At 42.2% G+C, this 23,550-nt stretch overlaps 2 non-coding genes and 2 pseudogenes across 2 annotated transcripts; 2 read left to right on the top strand and 2 right to left on the bottom strand.

Moving 5' to 3' along the window:
- Positions 1 to 4,066: 4,066 nt before the first annotated feature.
- Positions 4,067 to 4,257, bottom strand: LOC140285303 (U2 spliceosomal RNA). The gene has a single exon (XR_011910397.1). It is a non-coding gene; the product is annotated as a U2 spliceosomal RNA (small nuclear RNA).
- Positions 4,258 to 9,207: 4,950 nt separating this feature from the next.
- Positions 9,208 to 9,384, top strand: LOC140285230 (U2 spliceosomal RNA; annotated as a pseudogene).
- An 8,342-nt stretch (positions 9,385 to 17,726) lies between these two features.
- LOC140285319 (U2 spliceosomal RNA) lies at positions 17,727 to 17,917 on the bottom strand. Its single transcript, XR_011910412.1, has one exon. It is a non-coding gene; the product is annotated as a U2 spliceosomal RNA (small nuclear RNA).
- A 4,450-nt stretch (positions 17,918 to 22,367) lies between these two features.
- Positions 22,368 to 22,544, top strand: LOC140285229 (U2 spliceosomal RNA; annotated as a pseudogene).
- The last annotated feature ends 1,006 nt before the right edge of the window (positions 22,545 to 23,550 follow it).

Below are 23,550 nucleotides of genomic sequence, written 5' to 3'. Positions count from 1 at the left end.
CTCTTTTGATGGTGTATGTTTGGGCATTCGAACCTTTTCTTACCCGCTTTTTACAAACTATGGTCGGACATTCAAACCTTCTTGTAGCCGAACACATCCAGTTCTGCTTTTGAGGATGTATGGTCGGACTTTCACACCTTTTAGTAGCCAAACAACTCCGCTCCCGCTATTGATTGTGTACAGTCGGGTATTTTACCTTTTTACCAATTATGGTCGGACATTCACACCTTCTTACAGCGGAACACCTCCGCTCCCTGTTTTGATCATTTATGGTCTGGCAATACTACCTTTTCTTACCCGTTTTTGAGTAATTATGGCTGGACATTCACAGCTTCTTGCATCCGAACACCTCTTCTCTGCTTTTGATGATGAATAGTCCGGCATTCTTACCTTTTCTAACACATTTTTCAGTAATTATTGTCGGTCATTCACACCTTTCTCATCAGCTTTTTGCAAATTATGATCTGACATTCACACCTACTTGCAGCCGAACACCTCGGCTTCCGTTTTTGATGGTGTATATTTTGGCATTCGAACCTTTTCTTACCCACTTTTTACAAACTATGCTCGGACATTCACACCTTCTTGCAGCGAAACCCCTCCGCTCCCTCTTTTGATTGTGTATGTTCGGGCATTCGAACCTTTTCTTACCCGCTTTTTACAAACTATGGTCGGACATTCAAACCTTCTTGTGGCCGAACACATCCACTTCTGCTTTTTATGATGTATAGTTGGGCATTCACACCTTTTATTACCCACTTTTCAGTAATTATTTGTTGGAAATTCAGACCTTGCAGCCGAACACCTCCGCTCCCTCTTTTGATCATACATTGTCGGGCATTCGCACCTTGTCTTACCCGCGTTTTACAAACCATGGTCGGACTTTCACACCTTCTTGTAGCCGAACAACTCCGCTCCCGCTATTGATTGTGTACAGTCGGGTATTTTAACCTTTTCTTACCCGCTTTTTACCAATTATGGTCGGACATTCACACCGTCTTACAGCGGAACACCTCCGCTCCCAATTTTGATGGTGTATGTTCGAGCATTCGAACTTTTTCTTACCCACTTTTTACAAGCTATGGTCGGACATTCAAACCTTCTTGTAGCAGAACACATCCACTTCTTCTTTTGATGATGTATGGTTGGGCATTCGCACCTTTTCTTACCCATTTTTCAGGAATTATGGGTGGAAATTCACACCTACTTGCAGTCGAACAGCTCTGCTCCCACTTTTGATTATGTTTGGTTGGATATTCGAACCTTTTCTTAACTGCTTTTTACAAACTTTGGTCGGACGTTCACACCTTCTTGCAGCCGAACACCTCCGCTTCCGCTTATGATGGTATATATTCGGGCATTCGAACCTTTTCTTACCCGCTTTTTACCAACTATGGTCGGACATTCGCACCATCTTACAGCGGAACACCTCCGCTCCCTCTTTTGATGGTGTATTTTCGGGCATTCGCACCTTTTCTTACCCGCTTTTTACAAACTATGGTTGGACATTCAAACCTTCTTGTAGCCGAAAACCTCCACTCCCTCTTTTGATCATACATTGTCGGGCATTCGCACCTTTTCTTACCCGCTTTTTACAAACTATGCTCGGACATTCAAACCTTCTTGTAGCCAAACACATCCACTCCTGCTTTTGTTGATGTATGGTTGGGCATTCGAACCTACTTGTTGCCCGCTTTTCATTAATTATGGGTGGACATTCAGACCTACTTGCAGCTGAACACCTCGGCTTCCGCTTTTGATGGTGTATATTTTTGCATTCGAACCTTTTCTTACCCGCTTTTTACAAACCATGGTCGGACTTTCACACCTTCTTTTAGCCGAACAACTCCGCTCCCGCTATTGATTGTGTAGAGTCGGGTATTTTAACCTTTTCTTACCCGCTTTTTACCAACTATGGTTGGACATTCACACCTTCTTACAGCGGAACACCTCCGCTCCCTCTTTTGATGGTGTATGTTCGGGCATTCGAACCTTTTCTTACCCGCTTTTTACAAACTATGCTCGGACATTCACACCTTCTTGCAGCGAAACACCTCCGCTCCCTCTTTTGATTGTGTATGTTCGCGCATTCAAACCTTTTCTTACCCGCCTTTTACAAACTATGGTCGGACATTCAAACCTTCTTGTGGCCGAACACATCCACTTCTGCTTTTGATGATCTATAGTTGGGCATTCACACCTCTTCTTACCCATTTTTCAGTAATTATTGGTGGACATTCAGACCTTCTTGCAGCTGAACACCTCTGCTCCCGCTTTTGATGGTGTATAGTCGGGCTTTCGAGGCTTTTCTTCAACGGTGTTTACAAATTATGGTTGGAAATTCAGACCTTGCAGCCGAACACCTCCGCTCCCTCTTTTGATCATACATTGTCGGACATTCGCACCTTGTCTTACCCGCGTTTTACAAACCATGGTCGGACATTCACAGCTTCCTCTCCACCATACTTGTATGGTGGGATATTCACACCCACTTGCATCCGAAGACCTCCGCCCCCACTTTTGTTGATATTTAGTCGGTCGTTCACACCTTACCCGTTTTCTTGCCGCCAAACACCTCTGATCTCGCTTTTGATGATGTAAGATTGGGCATTCAGACCTTGCTTTTCCTGCTTTTCACCAACTATAGACGGACATTCACACCTTCTTGCAGCCGAACACTTCCGCTCCACCTTTTAGGTTTCTATCACACCTTTTTTTTCACCGCATTTTATAGATTATGGTTGGAAATTCTCAACCACTTATCCGAAGACCTCTCCTCCCGCTTTTGTTAATATATTTGAACTTTAGTCAGACATTCACACCTACTTGCAGCCGAACACCACCTCTCTAGCTTTTGATGATGTATGGTCCGGCATTCTTACCGTTTCTAACACATTTTTCAGCAATTATGGTAGGACATTCACACCTTCTTGCAGCTGAACACCTCCTCTCCCACTTATGATCATGTGCAGATTGATTTTCGAAAATTTTCTTTCATGTTTTCTAGCAATTAATGATGGACATTTAGACCTTCTTGCAGCTGAACACCTCCGCTCCCGCTTTTGATCATACATTGTCAGGCATTCGAACCTTGTCTTACAAACTTTAGTCAAACATTCACACCTTTTTGCAGCCGAACACAGTTTTTTTCAGCCGAACTTGGGCATTCGAACCTTTTCATACCCACTTTTTACCAACTATGGTCGGACATTCAAACCTTCTTGTAGCCGAACACATCCAGTCCTGCTTTTGATGATGTATGTTCAGGCATTCGAACCTTTTCTTACCAGCTTTTTACAAACTATGCTCGGACATTCAAACCTTCTTGTAGCCGAACACATCCACTCCTGCTTTTGATGATGTATGGTTGGGCATTCGAACCTACTTGTTGCCCGCTTTTCATTAATTTTGGGTGGACATTCACATCTTGTCGCAGCCAAACACCTCCGCTCCCTGTTTTGATCATGTATGGTTGGACATTCGCACCTTTTCTCACCCGCTTTTTGCAAACTATGGTCGGCCATTCACAGCTTCCTCTCCACCATACTTCTATGGTGGGATATTCACACCCACTTGCATCCGAAGACCTCCGCCCCCACTTTTGTTGATATTTAGTCGGTCATTCGCACCTTACCCACTTTTGGCAAACTATGGCCTTCTTGCAGCCAAAAACCTCTGATCTCGCTTTTGATGATGTAAGGTTGGGCATTCAGACCTTGCTTCACCTGCTTTTCACCAAATATAGTCGGACATTCACACCTTCTTGCAGCCGAACACTTCCGCTCCACCTTTTAGTTTTCTATGGGGCATTCACACCTTTATTTTCACCGCATTTTATAAAAACACCACAGGAACACCGTATTGAGGCTTTGTTCTGACCGCTCATTCGGTGTCGCGTTTCTTTCAAGCAATTCTCCTGGTTAGCCCGCACTCGGCTCGCTCCCAGAGCCGTGTTAAAGTCTACTTCGCATTCACTCTCTTTTCTCAGCAGACTAAAAGAAAGTTTCATCTTGGGCTCCCTGAAACCTCCATCCTGCACCGCTGTTTGCTTTTTCACAAGAGCAGAGGAGAGCGCACCGTTCCCAGGGGCACTACAGTACCGGGTCGATGCTTGGAGTGAACGGAGCAAGCTCCTTTTTCAACTCCTATTGATACAAATCCATTTAATATGTAGTCCTCGCATAGAGGACACATCAGACATTAAACTGATAAGAACAGATACTACACTTGATCTTAGCCAAAAGGCCGAGAAGCGATAACTGTCCACTGGTTCACGTCCGAGGGCCCTTCCTGGCACAATGCGCACTTGTAGCGGTGTTATTTTTATGGCCATAGTGTCACTTTGCACCTCGGCCCACCCGCTGCACTGAGCACTCTTCAGCCCTTTTAAATGGTATAACTTTACACTACCGCACGCTCCAGCGAGCACCATTCAAGCAACAACTTTGCACTCCAGCTTCGAACATTGGCACAGTCGCAACAAGTAAGGCGACTCTACTCAGAGAAGTCACTCTGCACAGTAACAAGATTTCTTTTGCACAGACAGAAAGGGCTTCATCCGCAAAGGTAAAGCCTGCCAAAAATAGAAACAACTCATTAGTGCTGCTCAACGTTGTACTTTGCAGTAAAAGAAAGAGCAAATCTAAAGATTCAGGAATCCGAGAATAAGCTTACTTCCATGAGTTCTTCACGATTTCGGATTTTGCTATAAAATGAATTCCTTCACTCAAACTAAATTAAAACTGCTAAACCGCTAATCTGTTACATGCAAGGCAGATGTCAAATTCACCGAAATAGGATCTAAGGGTATTTGGCCAATCGAGCTGTAGCAGCTTCGGTAAAAGAGTATAAGTTGAAGAGTTTGTGAATAAAGGTGTGCGCACACATAGTGAGTTGTAGGAAAATAGGCAGGGAGCAATGCCGGCTGGGGTATAGGTTCTTGTATGTTGTCTGACTGTTTGATTTGAATGTGTTGTGTAAGTGTCCTGTTGAATGTTACATGTTTGGGCTTTGACACGCTTCACTGTGGTTGTTAACTGTGTGGTGTGTCCTGAAATGTTATATGTTTGGGCTGTGTGACATGCTTAATGCTTTTCAGTAGCAACCCACTTATTCATATATAGCAACTGACAACATAAGAAGTCCGGACATACTTTGATAGTAGTTGTAGAAGTATCCTTATTGATAATAGATAAACTAATTCATAGTGATAGAACAGTAGATGAACAGGTGCCTGCACATGTCTCATGAAAATAAAATGGGTGTATGATTGCTGACGGCAGAGCAATACTGCCAAACTTATGAGTTCTTGTGGCAAACTTGATTCAGTGTCTTGACGTGTATACGCTGTTTCGCTGACTTGTCACAAGAAACAAAGTGTGTTTGATAAGATCCGACCATTTTATTACGGGAGGATCAGTATGTATGGATTCTGATGTGACTGATAAACTCATTCGTATCTTAAGCATAATCTAATACGTGAGACAACGCCCTGGCACACAATCAAAAAAAAAAAAAGAGAGAGCGGTTTTGTGTCCCCACAGTCCATAATGTAGAAAAGAGAGAAAAAAGCCTTTCTGATTTGTTGTGTGTGCTCACAGTGCAGAGTGTAGAGAAAAGAGAGAAAAGAAAGCCGTTTTGGTGTCACGGGTGTTGTGACTTACACACACACATTTCTGAATTGAGAAAGGAAATTATTTTAGAGGAAGCACTAGAGTTTAGATCCCACATTTGTTGATAGGCATTCATTTAATTTTTCTTTTAATCAGTTTTAAAGTGAATACTAACTGAGAAATGAAAAAGGTGAAGAGTTTAGAAGCTTGGTTCAAGAGCAAAACTTGGTTTATGATCAGCTGAGTCTCTAAACAGAACAGCAAAGGGCTTCATCGAACATTTAAAAAAGATTCAGATTGTTAGAATATCCAGAATTTATAGGAATGGTGGTGATTACTCTTATTTTCTAGAATGGAAATAACTGCACCATGTCTGTTTTATGAATTTAAGGGGCTAAAAAGTTTTGTTCTCGTTTTTCTATGATTAACCGAATGTATGTGAGAGTCCAAACAGACAGAAGGGTTACGGCCGAGCGCTGGACCTTCCAAAAAAGATGAGACAGGCTGGACCCGTGCCATACTAGTTAAGGCCTGCCTGTGGATAACAGGTTCTTTAAACTCTCACACACACAAACTCACACACGTTCGCATACATACACCCATACACACACACATTCTTGAACTTGCTGCAAGATTAAACCTTTGCATTAACTGACTCCAGCAACTCTGAGTCTCATTGAGAGACTTTTCTCAACAATTGGGTCCTCAAACCAGATCTCAACGTTTTTTCCGCTGTCCAGGGTCGGAGCTGAAACCGTGCACAGTACTCCTAATGAAAGACCCCCTGCTGAATTGCGGTAATTAGGGGCCAGTGTCCACTGAAAGGGGGAAAAAGGGACGAGATCGTACTTTTGAATCAATGGCCAGAAGCCATTGGCAGTGCAGGCATCAACAATAATGGTGTTATTTCACCCATTAACACTTAAGGTACCTCATGCAGTGGCTGTGATATGGTTACTTAACAAAATATCTTTACCAGACATCTCTCCTACATAACAGTTCTTCTTTCACAGCCACACCTTGTTGTCGAGAGATGTGCTACACTTAATCCATCCACACTGCTACCTACCCCACAGATGGAAAGCCAGAAATAACCATCAGTGTTTTACCCAGGCCAGACTTAACTGATATACGTTATGAAAATGCAGAAATAACTATATTTATTCAACAGATCAAGGAAAAAAACCCTGATGGCACAAATGCTACAGGATTTGCAGTAGTAACAGAAACTGAAGTTTTCTTAAAACAACCACTACCAAAAAATTACTCTGTTCAAGCAGTCGAATTGGTAGCTTTAACTGAAGCTTGTAAATTAAATAACAAAAAGGTTGTTAACGTTTACACTGACAGTCAGTATGCCTTCTCAACTGTACATGTGTTAACACAGCATTGGGAAAACAGGTATGTTGACATCCACAGCTAAATGTATAAACTACAAATATTTTAGCATTATTAGATGTTATTCAATTGCCATCTACAATAGACTCGTATGAATGACCGGAAGGAAAACCATACTGCCAAAGAATTTGTTTAAATATGCTGCAGTATTGAGCCACGGACCATGTCATGTCTCAACAGGAGGGATGGAAGCAATAATGAACCAGGTTTTTACAGCATAATTATTAAAAACATTTTTTTAGAATAAATAAATGAATAAAGTTTTGTCTAGCAGGTCAAATATGTGCAAAATACATTCCACAGGGCAATCTAAGACCAAAACGAAGATAATTCCCTAAGCCAGTGTATCTTTTTCAACATATTTGTTTGGATTTCATTATTTCATTATTTTGTAGATTTCATTGAACTAAATTAATGTTAAGGGAAACGATTCTGCTCAGTGACAACAGAGGTTTTTACCAAATGGTCTGAAATATTTCCATGTGCACAAGCAGATGCACTCTCAGTAGCAAAATCACGCGTAAAATAACTCATTTCTAGATTTGAAATTCCTGAAAAGATCTTCAGTGATAATTTGACACACTTTGTAAACAATGTCATCTCACTGATGGCAAAGAACTTAAAATAGATCTTAGAAACCACTGTGATATAGAAGGTTTCGCTAACACATTGGAATTGTTTTACTATTTACATATGCATGTGCAGTGAAGAATTGCTTGCTGCTGATAAATGCAAAGAAGAACAGCTTACAAATAAATGCTCACATATAGGCTGCTGAATGCAATGAAGACCTGCTTATCCAGTAAAGTTCAATGTCAATGTGTAATATTCAATTAGGATTTGCAAAACAGTGAAGTTAAACAATGAATGGGTCCACAGTCGGTATGAGAAGACTACAGGAATATTTACCTGGGTGTACGTTCAAACAGAGATGAGAAAATTGCGATAAATTATTGTTTGTTTGTTTGTTAGTATGTATATGAATGTTATGTGTATAAACTGTGTTGAGTTGTAGTTACTCAGTAGTGTCTCAGTGAAACAACCGACGGGGGAAGCCTTGCGGTGACAACAAAAGCAGTGTTTTACTGATCAGTCAAGTTGCTCCAGTGTACTCCATACAAACTGGTTGGCTACTGAAGGGATATAAAATGGGGAATACTTGTTTTAAAGCAAACAAGGAATTAGATGGGAAAAATACATGTTTTAACGGGACCCAGACAATATTAAATACTCAGACAGATGGGAGAAGAAGTGTAGTTTTGTAGGAAATCACAAAATTATTACATAAAATGAGTGAAATCAATTGAAGAATGCCTTTCTGAAGAGCTGTTTACCACAGATGAGCAGCTTTGCGACCAAGCACATTGTAGATCGCTTTACTGCCAAAATGATCTAGTTTAATGGATTGGTTTAGACATTTATAACAGCATTATAAGAACAAAGAGAGAAACAAAAAGGGACAACGCTTCATGGTGGAAGGTGATGTATAAATAACTGTGTATATGATGAAGGAGAGACCATTTGAGCAGCACAGCCATTTCGCAGCACAGGGACAGCAGTCCAAGTTAAAGGATCTCCCATGTGGTATCACCTGTCACACTGTGTCAAGGCATCAAAAGAAGAAAAAATCACCAAACTCAAGGACAAAGAGACGAAGACTCCGGTGAACGAAGAGAGAGGACTTACAAACCAGAAATACAAAAGGATGCTCGATATCAAGATCCAGAAGAAGAGGCTAACAATGCCACGAACACTTACGATGCTGGGAATGATGCCAGCAATGAACAGAGAAGAAGATTCAGTGTCATCAATCTGCAACACGTGCCTCTAATGAGGGGGTGAATATAGAATCCTCAACGATTACAACGTCTCTGGGAACTGTGACAACAACAAGGTTTAAACCATTTTGATATATATTGTAACCTATTGGCTAAGGAATAGTGCTGAAAATGAGGTAAATCTAATCCACCACTGTCCTTGGTCTTCTGTAGGGTTTTTAAACTAAGACGTGGTGGTTTGTTTTTCCACAGAAATTTGGAGATGCATGAATCTAGTGACTTAAACCAAGTAGCAGATGGTTTTATGGGGATCATTGAGAACAAATAGTTAACTTTTGGTAGTATCATCATTTTAATGGTTGTAACTCTCCCCATAAGTGATATAGGTAAGGACTTCCAACGAGAGAGATCGTCCTCTACTCTCTTTACTAATTGCACATAATCCATCTGTACTTATCAGTTTAATATGTGATATGTCTATGCAAGGACTACATATTAAATGGATTTTTATCAATAGGAGTTGAAAAAGGAGCTTGCTCCGTTCACTCCAAGCATCGACCCGGTACTGCAGTGCCGCTGGGAACGGTGCGCTCTCCTCTGCTCTTGTGAAAAAGCTAACAGCGGTGCAGGATGGAAGTTTCTTTTAGTCTGCTGAGAAAAGAGAGTGAATGCGAAGTAGACTTTAACACGGCTCTGGGAGCGAGCCGAGTGCGGGCTAACCAGGAGAAATGCTTGAAAGAAACGCGACACCGAATGAGCGGTCAGAACAAAGCCTCAATACGGTGTTCCTGTGGTGTTTTTATAAAATGCGGTGAAAATAAAGGTGGGAATGCCCCATAGAAAACTAAAAGGTGGAGCGGAAGTGTTCGGCTGCAAGAAGGTGTGAATGTCCGACTATATTTGGTGAAAAGCAGGTGAAGCAAGGTCTGAATGCCCAACCTTACATCATCAAAAGCGAGATCAGAGGTTTTTGGCTGCAAGAAGGCCATAGTTTGCCAAAAGCGGGTAAGGTGCGAATGACCGACTAAATATCAACAAAAGTGGGGGCGGAGGTCTTCGGATGCAAGTGGGTGTGAATATCCCACCATACAAGTATGGTGGAGAGGAAGCTGTGAATGGCCGACCATAGTTTGCAAAAAGCGGGTGAGAAAAGGTGCGAATGTCCAACCATACATGATCGAAACAGGGTGTTTGGCTGCGACAAGGTGTGAATGTCCACCCATAATTAATGAAAAGCGGGCAACAAGTAGGTTCGAATGCCATACCATACATCATCAAAAGCAGGAGTGGATGTGTTTGGCTACAAGAATGTTTGAATGTCCGAGCATAGTTTGTAAAAAGCGGGTAAGAAAAGGTTCGAATGCCCGAACATACACCATCAAAAGAGGGAGCGGAGGTGTTCCGCTGTAAGACGGTGTGAATGTCCGACCATAGTTGGTAAAAAGTGGGTATGAAAAGGTGCGAATGCCCAAATTCGGCTGCAAAAAACTGTGTTCGGCTGCAAAAAGGTGTGAATGTTCGACTAAAGTTTGTAAAAAGCGGGTAAGACAAGGTGCGAATGCCTGACAATGTATGATCAAAAGCGGGAGCGGAGGTGTTCAGCTGCAAGAAGGTCTAAATGTCCATAATTAATTGCTAGAAAACATGAAAGAAAATTTTCGAAAATCAATCCGCACATGATCATAAGTGGGAGAGGAGGTGTTCAGCTGCAAGAAGGTGTGAATATCCTACCATAATTGCTGAAAAATGTGTTAGAAACGGTAAGAATCCCGGACCATACCTCATCAAAAGCTAGAGAGGTGGTGTTCGGCTACAAGTAGGTGTGAATGTCTGACTAAAGTTCAAATATATTAACAAAAGCGGGAGGAGAGGTCTTCGGATGAGTGGTTGAGAATTTCCAACCATAATCTATAAAATGCGGTGAAAAAAAAGGTGTGATAGAAACCTAAAAGGTGGAGCGGAAGTGTTCGGCTGCAAGAAGGTGTGAATGTCCATCTATAGTTGGTGAAAAGCAGGAAAAGCAAGGTCTGAATGCCCAATCTTACATCATCAAAAGCGAGATCAGAGGTGTTTGGCGGCAAGAAAACGGGTAAGGTGTGAATGACCGACTAAATATCAACAAAAGTGGGGGCGGAGATCTTCGGATGCAAGTGGGTGTGAATATCCCACCATACAAGTATGGTGGAGAGGAAGCTGTGAATGTCCGACCATAGTTTGCAAAAAGCGGGTGAGAAAAGGTGCGAATGTCCAACCATACATGATCAAAACAGGGAGCGGAGGTGTTTGGCTGTGACAAGGTGTGAATGTCCACCCATAATTAATGAAAAGCGGGCAACAAGTAGGTTCGAATGCCCAACCATACATCAACAAAAGCAGGAGTGGATGTGTTTGGCTACAAGAAGGTTTGAATGTCCGAGCATAGTTTGTAAAAAGCGGGTAAGAAAAGGTGCGAATGCCCGACAAAGTATGATCAAAAGAGGGAGTGGAGGTTTTCGGCTACAAGGTTTGAATGTACGACCATAGTTTGTAAAAAGCGGGTAAGAAAAGGTGCGAATGCCCGAACATACACCATCAAAAGAGGGAGCGGAGGTGTTACACTTGAAAGACGGTGTGAATGTCCGACCATAGTTGGTAAAAAGTGGGTAAGAAAAGGTTCGAATGCCCGAATATATACCATCAAAAGCGGAAGCGGAGGTGTTCGGCTGCAAGAAGGTGTGAACGTCCGACCAAAGTTTGTAAAAAGCAGTTAAGAAAAGGTTCGAATATCCAACCAAACATAATCAAAAGTGGGAGCAGAGCTGTTCGACTGCAAGTAGGTGTGAATATCCACCCATAATTCCTGAAAAATGGGTAAGAAAAGGTGCGAATGCCCAACCATACATCATCAAAAGAAGAAGTGGATGTGTTCTGCTACAAGAAGGTTTGAATGTCCGACCATAGTTTGTAAAAAGCGGGTAAGAAAAAGTTCGAATGCCCGAACATACACCATCAAAAGAGGGAGCGGAGGTGTTCCGCTGTAAGATGCTGCGAATGTCCGACCATAGTTGGTAAAAAGCGGGTAAGAAAAGGTTAAAAAACCGGACTGTACACAATCAATAGCGGGAGCGGAGTTGTTCGGCTACTAAAAGGTGTGAAAGTCCGACCATGGTTTGTAAAAAGCGGGTAAGAAAAGGTGCGAATGCCGGACAATGTATGATCAAAAGAGGGAACGGAGGTGTCATATTATTATTATTATATATCATATGTCATATGTCATAAACTGCTTTGTCATATTTTTCAGCAAGTATGGTCGGACATTCACACCTACTCACAGCCGAACACCTCCGCTCCCGCATTTGATGGTGTATAGTCGGGCATTCTCACCATTTCTCATCAGGTTTTTGCAAATTATGATCTGACATTCACACCTGCTTTTGATGATGTATGGTTGGGCATTCGCACCTTTTTTTACCCATTTTTCAGGAATTATGGGTGGACATTCACACCTTCTTGCAGCTGAACACCTCCTCTCCCGCATATGATCATGTGCGGTTTGATATTCGAAAATTTTCTTTCATGTTTTTTAGCAATTATTGATGGACATTGAGACCTTCTTGCAGCTGAACACCTCTGCTCCCGCTTTTGATGGTGTATAGTCGGGCTTCCGAGCCTTTTCTTCCCCGGTTTTTACAAATTATGGTTGGACATTCAGACCTTCTTGCAGCCGAAAACCTCCGCTCCCTCTTTTGATCATACATTGTCGGGCATTCACACCTTTTCTTAACCGCTTTTTACAAAACATGGTCGGACTTTCACACCTTCTTGTAGCCGAACACATCCCTTCCCGCTATTGATTGTGTACAGACGGCCATTTTAACCTTTTCTTACCCGCTTTTTACCAACTACGGTCGGACATTCACACCTTCTTATGGCGGAACACCTCCGCTCCCTCTTTTGATGGTGTATGTTCGGGCATTCGAACCTTTTCTTACCCGCTTTTAACAAACTATGCTCGGACATTCAAACCTTGTAGCCGAACACATCCAGTCCTGCTTTTGATGATGTATGGTTGGCCATTCGAACTTTTTCTTACCCGCTTTTTACCAACTACGGTCGGACATTCACACCTTCTTATGGCGGAACACCTCCGCTCCCTCTTTTGATGGTGTATGTTTGGGCATTCGAACCTTTTCTTACCCGCTTTTTACAAACTATGGTCAGACATTCAAAGCTTCTTGTAGCCGAACACATCCAGTTCTGCTTTTGAGGATGTATGGTCGGACTTTCACACCTTTTAGTAGCCAAACCACTCCGCTCCCGCTATTGATTGTGTACAGTCGGGTATTTTAACCTTTTCTTACCCGCTTTTTACCAATTATGGTCGGACATTCACACCTTCTTACAGCGGAACACCTCCGCTCCCTGTTTTGATCATTTATGGTCTGGCAATACTACCTTTTCTTACCCGTTTTTGAGTAATTATGGCTGGACATTCACAGCTTCTTGCATCCGAACACCTCTTCTCTGCTTTTGATGATGAATAGTCCGGCATTCTTACCTTTTCTAACACATTTTTCAGTAATTATTGTCGGTCATTCACACCTTTCTCATCAGCTTTTTGCAAATTATGATCTGACATTCACACCTACTTGCAGCCGAACACCTCGGCTTCCGTTTTTGATGGTGTATATTTTGGCATTCGAACCTTTTCTTACCCACTTTTTACAAACTATGCTCGGACATTCACACCTTCTTGCAGCCGAACACATCCACTTCTGCTTTTTATGATGTATAGTTGGGCATTCACACCTTTTCTTACCCATTTTTCAGTAATTATTGGTTGGAAATTCAGACCTTGCAGCCGAACACCACCGCTCCCTCTTTTGATCATACATTGTCGGGCATTCGCACCTTGTCTTACCTGCGTTTTACAAACCATGGTCGGACTTTCACACCTTCTTGTAGCCGAACAACTCCGCTCCCGCTATTGATTGTGTAGAGTCGGGTATTTTAACCTTTTCTTACCCGCTTTTTACCAATTATGGTCGGACTTTCACACCGTCTTACAGCGGAACACCTCCGCTCCCTCTTTTGATGGTGTATGTTCGGGCATTCGAACTTTTTCTTACCCACTTTTTACAAACTATGGTCGGACATTCAAACCTTCTTGTAGCAGAACACATCCACTTCTTCTTTTGATGATGTATGGTTGGGCATTCGCACCTTTTCTTACCCATTTTTCAGGAATTATGGGTGGACATTCACACCTATTTGCAGTCGAACAGCTCAGCTCCCACTTTTGATTATGTTTGGTTGGATATTCGAACCTTTTCTTACCTGCTTTTTACAAACTTTGGTCGGACGTTCACACCTTCTTGCAGCCGAACACCTCCGCTTCCGCTTTTGATGGTATATATTCGGGCATTCGAACCTTTTCTTACCCGCTTTTTACCAACTATGGTCGGACATTCGCACCATCTTACAGCGGAACACCTCCACTCCCTCTTTTGATGGTGTATTTTCGGGCATTCGCACCTTTTCTTACCCGCTTTTTACAAACTATGGTTGGACATTCAAACCTTCTTGTAGCTGAAAATCTCCACTCCCTCTTTTGATCATACATTGTCGGGCATTCGCACCTTTTCTTACCCGCTTTTTACAAACTATGCTCGGACATTCAAACCTTCTTGTAGCCAAACACATCCACTCCTGCTTTTGTTGATGTATGGTTGGGCATTCGAACCTACTTGTTGCCCGCTTTTCATTAATTATGGGTGGACATTCACACCTACTTGCAGCCGAACACCTCGGCTTCCGCTTTTGATGGTGTGTATTTTTGCATTCAAACCTTTTCTTACCCGCTTTTTACAAACCATGGTCGGACTTTCACACCTTCTTTTAGCCGAACAACTCCGCTCCCGCTATTGATTGTGTAGAGTCGGGTATTTTAACCTTTTCTTACCCGCTTTTTACCAACTATGGTCGGACATTCACACCTTCTTACAGCGGAAAACCTCCGCTCCCTCTTTTGATGGTGTATGTTCTGGCATTTGAACCTTTTCTTACCCACTTTTTACAAACTATGGTCGGACATTCACACCTTCTTGCAGCGAAACACCTCCGCTCCCTCTTTTGATTGTGTATGTTCGGGCATTCAAACCTTTTCTTACCCGCCTTTTACAAACTATGGTCGGACATTCAAACCTTCTTGTGGCCGAACACATCCACCTCTGCTTGTGATGATGTATAGTTGGGCATTCACACCTTTTCTTATCCATTTCTCAGTAATTATTGGTGGACATTCAGACCTTCTTGCAGCTGAACACCTCTGCTCCCGACTTTGATGGTGTATAGTCGGGCTTTCGAGGCTTTTCTTCAACGGTGTTTACAAATTATGGTTGGAAATTCAGACCTTGCAGCCGAACACCTCCGCTCCCTCTTTTGATCATACATTGTCGGGCATTCGCACCTTGTCTTACCCGCGTTTTACAAACCATGGTCGGACTTTCACACCTTCTTGTAGCCGAACAACTCCGCTCCCGCTATTGATTGTGTACAGTCGGGTATTTTAACCTTTTCTTACCCGCTTTTTACCAATTATGGTCGGACATTCACACCGTCTTACAGCGGAACACCTCCGCTTCCAATTTTGATGGTGTATGTTCGAGCATTCGAACTTTTTCTTACCCGCTTTTTACCAACTATGGTTGGACATTCACACCTTCTTACAGCGGAACACCTCCGCTCCCTCTTTTGATGGTGTATGTTCGGGCATTCGAACCTTTTCTTACCCGCTTTTTACAAACTATGCTCGGACATTCACACCTTCTTGCAGCGGAACACCTCCGCTCCCTCTTTTGATGGTGTATGTTCGGGCATTCGAACCTTTTCTTACCCACTTTTTACAAACTATGCTCGGACATTCACACCTTCTTGCAAAGAAACACCTCCGCTCCCTCTTTTGATTGTGTATGTTCGGGCATTCAAACCTTTTCTTACCCGCCTTTTACAAACTATGGTCGGACATTCAAACCTTCTTGTGGCCGAACACATCCACTTCTGCTTTTGATGATGTATAGTTGGGCATTCACACCTTTTCTTACCCATTTTTCAGTAATTATTGGTGGACATTCAGACCTTCTTGCAGCTGAACACCTCTGCTCCCGCTTTTGATGGTGTATAGTCGGGCTTTCGAGGCTTTTCTTCAACGGTGTTTACAAATTATGGTTGGAAATTCAGACCTTGCAGCCGAACACCTCCGCTCCCTCTTTTGATCATACATTGTCAGACATTCGCACCTTGTCTTACCCGCGTTTTACAAACCATGGTCGGACATTCACAGCTTCCTCTCCACCATACTTGTATGGTGGGATATTCACACCCACTTGCATCCGAAGACCTCCGCCCCCACTTTTGTTGATATTTAGTCGGTCATTCACACCTAACCCGTTTTCTTGCAGCCAAACACCTCTGATCTCGCTTTTGATGATGTAAGATTGGGCATTCAGACCTTGCTTTTCCTGCTTTTCACCAACTATAGACGGACATTCACACCTTCTTGCAGCCGAACACTTCCGCTCCACCTTTTAGGTTTCTATCACACCTTTTTTTTCACCGCATTTTATAGATTACGGTTGGAAATTCTCAACCACTCATCCGAAGAGCTCTCCTCCCGCTTTTGTTAATATATTTGAACTTTAGTCAGACATTCACACCTACTTGCAGCCGAACACCACCTCTCTAGCTTTTGATGATGTATGGTCCGGCATTCCTACCGTTTCTAACACATTTTTCAGCAATTATGGTAGGACATTCACACCTTCTTGCAGCTGAACACCTCCTCTCCCACTTATGATCATATGCAGATTGATTTTCGAAAATTTTCTTTCATGTTTTCTAGCAATTAATGATGGACATTTAGACCTTCTTGCAGCTGAATACCTCCGCTCCCGCTTTTGATCATACATTGTCAGGCATTCGAACCTTGTCTTACAAACTTTAGTCAAACATTCACACCTTTTTGCAGCCGAACACAGTTTTTTTCAGCCGATTTTGGGCATTCGAACCTTTTCATACCCACTTTTTACCAACTATGGTCGGACATTCAAACCTTCTTGTAGCCGAACACATCCAGTCCTGCTTTTGATGATGTATGTTCAGGCATTCGAACCTTTTCTTACCCGCTTTTTACAAACTATGCTCGGACATTCAAACCTTCTTGTAGCCGAACACATCCACTCCTGCTTTTGATGATGTATGGTTGGGCATTCGAACCTACTTGTTGCCCGCTTTTCATTAATTATGGGTGGACATTCACACCTTGTCGCAGCCAAACACCTCCGCTCCCTGTTTTGATCATGTATGGTTGGACATTCGCACCTTTTCTCACCCGCTTTTTGCAAACTATGGTCGGCCATTCACAGCTTCCTCTCCACCATACTTCTATGGTGGGATATTCACACCCACTTGCATCCGAAGACCTCCGCCCCCACTTTTGTTGATATTTAGTCGGTCATTCGCACCTTACCCACTTTTGGCAAACTATGGCCTTCTTGCAGCCAAAAACCTCTGATCTCGCTTTTGATAATGTAAGGTTGGGCATTCAGACCTTGCTTCACCTGCTTTTCACCAAATATAGTCGGACATTCACACCTTCTTGCAGCCGAACACTTCCGCTCCACCTTTTAGTTTTCTATGGGGCATTCACACCTTTTTTTTCACCGCATTTTATAAAAACACCACAGGAACACCGTATTGAGGCTTTGTTCTGACCGCTCATTCGGTGTCGCGTTTCTTTCAAGCAATTCTCCTGGTTAGCCCGCACTCGGCTCGCTCCCAGAACCGTGTTAAAGTCTACTTCGCATTCACTCTCTTTTCTCAGCAGACTAAAAGAAAGTTTCATCTTGGGCTCCCTGAAACTTCCATCCTGCACCGCTGTTTGCTTTTTCACAAGAGCAGAGGAGAGCGCACCGTTCCCAGGGGCACTACAGTACCGGGTCGATGCTTGGAGTGAACGGAGCAAGCTCCTTTTTCAACTCCTATTGATACAAATCCATTTAATATGTAGTCCTCGCATAGAGGACACATCAGACATTAAACTAATAAGAACAGATACTACACTTGATCTTAGCCAAAAGGCCGAGAAGCGATAACTGTCCACTGGTTCACGTCCGAGGGCCCTTCCTGGCACAATGCGCACTTGTAGCGGTGTTCTTTTTATGGCCATAGTGTCACTTTGCACCTCGGCCCACCCGCTGCACTGAGCACTCTTCAGCCCTTTTAAATGGTATAACTTTACACTACCGCACGCTCCAGCGAGCACCATTCAAGCAACAACTTTGCACTCCAGCTTCGAACATTGGCACAGTCGCAACAAGTAAGACGACTCTACTCAGAAAAGTCACTCTGCACAGTAACAAGATTTCTTTTGCACAGACAGAAAGGGCTTCATCCGCAAAGGTAAAGCCTGCCAAAAATAGAAACAACTCATTAGTGCTGCTCAACGTTGTACTTTGCAGTAAAACAAAGAGCAAATCTAAAGATTCAGGAATCCGAGAATAAGCTTACTTCCATGAGTTCTTCACGATTTCGGATTTTGCTATAAAATGAATTCCTTCACTCAAACTAAATTAAAACTGCTAAACCGCTAATCTGTTACATGCAAGGCAGATGTCAAATTCACCGAAATAGGATCTAAGGGTATTTGGCCAATCGAGCTGTAGCAGCTTCGGTAAAAGAGTATAAGTTGAAGAGTTTGTGAATAAAGGTGTGCGCACACATAGTGAGTTGTAGGAAAATAGGCAGGGAGCAATGCCGGCTGGGGTATAGGTTCTTGTATGTTGTCTGACTGTTTGATTTGAATGTGTTGTGTAAGTGTCCTGTTGAATGTTACATGTTTGGGCTTTGACACGCTTCACTGTGGTTGTTAACTGTGTGGTGTGTCCTGAAATGTTATATGTTTGGGCTGTGTGACATGCTTAATGCTTTTCAGTAGCAACCCACTTATTCATATATAGCAACTGACAACATAAGAAGTCCGGACATACTTTGATAGTAGTTGTAGAAGTATCCTTATTGATAATAGATAAACTAATTCATAGTGATAGAACAGTAGATGAACAGGTGCCTGCACATGTCTCATGAAAATAAAATGGGTGTATGATTGCTGACGGCAGAGCAATACTGCCAAACTTATGAGTTCTTGTGGCAAACTTGATTCAGTGTCTTGACGTGTATACGCTGTTTCGCTGACTTGTCACAAGAAACAAAGTGTGTTTGATAAGATCCGACCATTTTATTACGGGAGGATCAGTATGTATGGATTCTGATGTGACTGATAAACTCATTCGTATCTTAAGCATAATCTAATACGTGAGACAACGCCCTGGCACACAATCAAAAAAAAAAAAAAGAGAGAGCGGTTTTGTGTCCCCACAGTCCATAATGTAGAAAAGAGAGAAAAAAAGCCTTTCTGATTTGTTGTGTGTGCTCACAGTGCAGAGTGTAGAGAAAAGAGAGAAAAGAAAGCCGTTTTGGTGTCACGGGTGTTGTGACTTACACACACACATTTCTGAATTGAGAAAGGAAATTATTTTAGAGGAAGCACTAGAGTTTAGATCCCACATTTGTTGATAGGCATTCATTTAATTTTTCTTTTAATCAGTTTTAAAGTGAATACTAACTGAGAAATGAAAAAGGTGAAGAGTTTAGAAGCTTGGTTCAAGAGCAAAACTTGGTTTATGATCAGCTGAGTCTCTAAACAGAACAGCAAAGGGCTTCATCGAACATTTAAAAAAGATTCAGATTGTTAGAATATCCAGAATTTATAGGAATGGTGGTGATTACTCTTATTTTCTAGAATGGAAATAACTGCACCATGTCTGTTTTATGAATTTAAGGGTCTAAAAAGTTTTGTTCTCGTTTTTCTATGATTAACCGAATGTATGTGAGAGTCCAAACAGACAGAAGGGTTACGGCCGAGCGCTGGACCTTCCAAAAAAGATGAGACAGGCTGGACCCGTGCCATACTAGTTAAGGCCTGCCTGTGGATAACAGGTTCTTTAAACTCTCACACACACAAACTCACACACGTTCGCACACATACACCCATACACACACACATTCTTGAACTTGCTGCAAGATTAAACCTTTGCATTAACTGACTCCAGCAACTCTGAGTCTCATTGAGAGACTTTTCTCAACAATTGGGTCCTCAAACCAGATCTCAACGTTTTTTCCGCTGTCCAGGGTCGGAGCTGAAACCGTGCACGGGGGAGTCCAGTACTCCTAATGAAAGACCCCCTGCTGAATTGCGGTAATTAGGGGCCAGTGTCCACTGAAAGGGGGAAAAAGGGACGAGATCGTACTTTTGAATCAATGGCCAGAAGCCATTGGCAGTGCAGGCATCAACAATAATGGTGTTATTTCACCCATTAACACTTAAGGTACCTCATGCAGTGGCTGTGATATGGTTACTTAACAAAATATCTTTACCAGACATCTCTCCTACATAACAGTTCTTCTTTCACAGCCACACCTTGTTGTCGAGAGATGTGCTACACTTAATCCATCCACACTGCTACCTACCCCACAGATGGAAAGCCAGAAATAACCATCAGTGTTTTACCCAGGCCAGACTTAACTGATATACGTTATGAAAATGCAGAAATAACTATATTTATTCAACAGATCAAGGAAAAAAACCCTGATGGCACAAATGCTACAGGATTTGCAGTAGTAACAGAAACTGAAGTTTTCTTAAAACAACCACTACCAAAAAATTACTCTGTTCAAGCAGTCGAATTGGTAGCTTTAACTGAAGCTTGTAAATTAAATAACAAAAAGGTTGTTAACGTTTACACTGACAGTCAGTATGCCTTCTCAACTGTACATGTGTTAACACAGCATTGGAAAAACAGGTATGTTGACATCCACAGCTAAATGTATAAACTACAAATATTTTAGCATTATTAGATGTTATTCAATTGCCATCTACAATAGACTCGTATGAATGACCGGAAGGAAAACCATACTGCCAAAGAATTTGTTTAAATATGCTGCAGTATTGAGCCACGGACCATGTCATGTCTCAACAGGAGGGATGGAAGCAATAATGAACCAGGTTTTTACAGCATATGGTTTTACTAATTATTAAAAACATTTTTTTAGAATAAATAAATGAATAAAGTTTTGTCTAGCAGGTCAAATATGTGCAAAATACATTCCACAGGGCAATCTAAGACCAAAACGATGATAATTCCCTAAGCCAGTGTATCTTTTTCAACATATTTGTTTGGATTTCATTATTTCATTATTTTGTAGATTTCATTGAACTAAATTAATGTTAAGGGAAACGATTCTGCTCAGTGACAACAGAGGTTTTTACCAAATGGTCTGAAATATTTCCATGTGCACAAGCAGATGCACTCTCAGTAGCAAAATCACGCGTAAAATAACTCATTTCTAGATTTGAAATTCCTGAAAAGATCTTCAGTGATAATTTGACACACTTTGTAAACAATGTCATCTCACTGATGGCAAAGAACTTAAAATAGACCTTAGAAACCACTGTGATATAGAAGGTTTCGCTAACACATTGGAATTGTTTTACTATTTACATATGCATGTGCAGTGAAGAATTGCTTGCTGCTGATAAATGCAAAGAAGAACAGCTTACACATAAATTATTACATAGAATTAGTGAAATCAATTGAAGAATGCCTTTCTGAAGAGCTGTTTACCACAGATGAGCAGCTTTGCGACCAAGCACATTGTAGATCGCTTTACTGCCAAAATGATCTAGTTTAATGGATTGGTTTAGACATTTATAACAGCATTTTAAGAACAAAGAGAGAAACAAAAAGGGACAACGCTTCATGGTGGAAGGTGATGTATAAATAACTGTGTATATGATGAAGGAGAGACCATTTGAGCAGCACAGCCATTTCGCAGCACAGGGACAGCAGTCCAAGTTAAAGGATCTCCCACGTGGTATCACATGTCACACTGTGTCAAGGCATCAAAAGAAGAAAAAATCACCAAACTCAAGGACAAAGAGACGAAGACTCCGGTGAACGAAGAGAGAGGACTTACAAACCAGAAATACAAAAGGATGCTCGATATCAAGATCCAGAAGAAGAGGCTAACAATGCCACGAACACTTACGATGCTGGGAATGATGCCAGCAATGAACAGAGAAGATTCAGTGTCATCAATCTGCAACACGTGCCTCTAATGAGGGGGTGAATATAGAATCCTCAACGATTACAACGTCTCTGGGAACTGTGACAACAACAAGGTTTAAACCATTTTGATATATATTGTAACCTATTGGCTAAGGAATAGTGCTGAAAATGAGGTAAATCTAATCCACCACTGTCCTTGGTCTTCTGTAGGGTTTTTAAACTAATACGTGGTGGTTTGTTTTTCCACAGAAATTTGGAGATGCATGAATCTAGTGACTTAAACCAAGTAGCAGATGGTTTTATGGGGATCATTGAGAACAAATAGTTAACTTTTGGTAGTATCATCATTTTAATGGTTGTAACTCTCCCCATAAGTGATATAGGTAAGGACTTCCAACGAGAGAGATCGTCCTCTACTCTCTTTACTAATTGCACATAATCCATCTGTACTTATCAGTTTAATATGTGATATGTCTATGCAAGGACTACATATTAAATGGATTTTTATCAATAGGAGTTGAAAAAGGAGCTTGCTCCGTTCACTCCAAGCATCGACCCGGTACTGCAGTGCCGCTGGGAACGGTGCGCTCTCCTCTGCTCTTGTGAAAAAGCTAACAGCGGTGCAGGATGGAAGTTTCTTTTAGTCTGCTGAGAAAAGAGAGTGAATGCGAAGTAGACTTTAACACGGCTCTGGGAGCGAGCCGAGTGCGGGCTAACCAGGAGAAATGCTTGAAAGAAACGCGACACCGAATGAGCGGTCAGAACAAAGCCTCAATACGGTGTTCCTGTGGTGTTTTTATAAAATGCGGTGAAAATAAAGGTGTGAATGCCCCATAGAAAACTAAAAGGTGGAGCGGAAGTGTTCGGCTGCAAGAAGGTGTGAATGTCCGACTATATTTGGTGAAAAGCAGGTGAAGCAAGGTCTGAATGCCCAACCTTACATCATCAAAAGCGAGATCAGAGGTTTTTGGCTGCAAGAAGGCCATAGTTTGCCAAAAGCGGGTAAGGTGCGAATGACCGACTAAATATCAACAAAAGTGGGGGCGGAGGTCTTCGGATGCAAGTGGGTGTGAATATCCCACCATACAAGTATGGTGGAGAGGAAGCTGTGAATGGCCGACCATAGTTTGCAAAAAGCGGGTGAGAAAAGGTGCGAATGTCCAACCATACATGATCGAAACAGGGTGTTTGGCTGCGACAAGGTGTGAATGTCCACCCATAATTAATGAAAAGCGGGCAACAAGTAGGTTCGAATGCCATACCATACATCATCAAAAGCAGGAGTGGATGTGTTCGGCTACAAGAAGGTTTGAATGTCCGAGCATACACCATCAAAAGAGGGAGCGGAGGTGTTCCGCTGTAAGACGGTGTGAATGTCCGAGCATAGTTGGTAAAAAGTGGGTATGAAAAGGTTCGAATGCCCAAATTCGGCTGCAAAAAACTGTGTTCGGCTGCAAAAAGGTGTGAATGTTCGACTAAAGTTTGTAAAAAGCGGGTAAGACAAGGTGCGAATGCCTGACAATGTATGATCAAAAGCGGGAGCGGAGGTGTTCAGCTGCAAGAAGGTCTAAATGTCCATAATTAATTGCTAGAAAACAT

This window comes from Leuresthes tenuis, unplaced genomic scaffold (assembly GCF_036924035.1).
Source record: "Leuresthes tenuis unplaced genomic scaffold, fLeuTen1.0.hap1 SCAF_34, whole genome shotgun sequence".
NCBI lineage: Eukaryota > Metazoa > Chordata > Actinopteri > Atheriniformes > Atherinopsidae > Leuresthes > Leuresthes tenuis.
The sequence above is the reverse complement of the archived record's forward strand: the minus strand, read 5'-3'. Positions and strand labels throughout refer to the sequence as shown.